This window comes from Asparagus officinalis, chromosome 4 (assembly GCF_001876935.1).
Source record: "Asparagus officinalis chromosome 4, Aspof.V1, whole genome shotgun sequence".
NCBI lineage: Eukaryota > Viridiplantae > Streptophyta > Magnoliopsida > Asparagales > Asparagaceae > Asparagus > Asparagus officinalis.
In genome coordinates this window covers 108,378,344-108,379,988 of record NC_033797.1, presented here as the reverse complement: position 1 = coordinate 108,379,988, position 1,645 = coordinate 108,378,344, and the positions used below count along the sequence as shown (strand labels likewise).

The window sequence follows — 1,645 nt, the reverse complement described above, 5'->3', positions numbered from 1 at the left end:
TAACCCATCAACGACGGTGCTTTCCCTTCGTTGATGAACAAAATACGGTTTATAAAACCGTCATTGTAGACTACAAATTTCTAATATACATTAATAATAAATTTTCCATTCATAGGCAACTATCATATTATTCTCAACCAGACACTAAGATTCACAACAAAAACATATTAAAAATACCCAATAATGAATAAGGGATAAAATAAAAATTACATTCATTAATAACATCAATAAATAAAATTCCACCGTCGTCAAATATTCAATACTAATAATAAGAGTTAATATCCGAATTTTTCCAAAGAAAAATACATGAAACTATCTAAAACAAATTAAAATAAAAGTTTGGGGAAGACACATCTCTGACACCTCTAATCTTCGTCAAAAGAAGACTCGAGCTACTCCCTCCTAATCTTGTATGGATAGCCTGAAAAATTTAAAAAAAATCACATAATTAAGAAATATCAATTAAGCAAATATTATCTTATTAAGTAAAAATCATCATTTTTTAGTGCAAGTAGTCAATCATAAAAGTATATAAGAAATTTTATAAAAAATAATTACCTAGTCCTGCACACGTTCTCGAGTTTGAGGAGTCAACGAAGGTGATTGCCTAAAAAAAAGTTCTTGCATAGCTTTCACTTGTGACTCCAACTTAGACATCATTTGTTGTTGTTGCTCCTGCTCATCTAAGCGTTGTTGAAGCATCTAGTTCTTTCTCTTTTCTTCTATAACTCGTGCTTCCAGATCAGATCGACTAGGGAGCGGTCCTCTCAAATCTTTTAAAGTAGTCCCGCCACCAAATACAGTGATGTGACCATGAGATTGCTTCCCCCAGATTTTCTCAACTATCTCAATGTCAGAAAGTGAAGGGTTTGCTTGTTTGACTTGAACAATTTCATCCTATAAAAATTAAATTCATATGTTAGTACTATATAATGCATCATTATCAAACTTAAACACATATTCTACTTACATATTTATCTTGATCCCCATTTTCTAGTGTTTCATTAGCTTTCTTTCGAGTTTCATGAAACATTTTTGCCACATCAGGTGGATTTCCTGACTTGCCACCCTTATTCAAATATTAAATAAAAATGAGTACAATATCAAACTAAAAAACAAAGTAGTTTTAAATAAATAGGAAATTAGTTACCAATTCCCACGCAATTTGTCTGAAGGGTTTGCTGCCCGTGTGGTGGAGCATCTTTCTTTTGCCTCTGTTAAGTGTATTTTGTTGGCTTGCTTTTTATACATCAAGATTAAAAGATAATTTCAACAATCCAACAATATACATGGAACAAAATTAATAAAATTAGGAGATTAATACCTGAAATTTTGAAGAAAAATAATGTTCCTTAACTAGCCAATCCCAGTCATCAACACTCACTTCTGTAGGTTTATTTCTAAGTGCAACTTGCAATGAATTTTCTTTCACATATTTCCTGTGCATGTCACCACGCCACTTATTCCACAAATCGCGCAAGTGTCTCATTACTAACTCTCTTTTTTGCTCCATGTCCTCAGCATCAAATTTATCCTATATCAAATTTGAATCAAAATTTAATTTATAAGAATTAAAAACCAATTGCAAAAAGTTAATTTTCAATGTACCTTAATGGATGCCCACATATGATCTTTTTTTTGTTGT

The 1,645-nt window shown here is 31.4% G+C and overlaps 1 long non-coding RNA gene across 1 annotated transcript; it reads right to left on the bottom strand.

The window, feature by feature from the left end:
• On the bottom strand, positions 716-1,030 carry LOC109836083. The gene is made up of 2 exons (XR_002245820.1): positions 971-1,030; positions 716-897 (listed from the first exon to the last, which is right to left on the bottom strand). It is a non-coding gene; the product is annotated as an uncharacterized LOC109836083 (long non-coding RNA).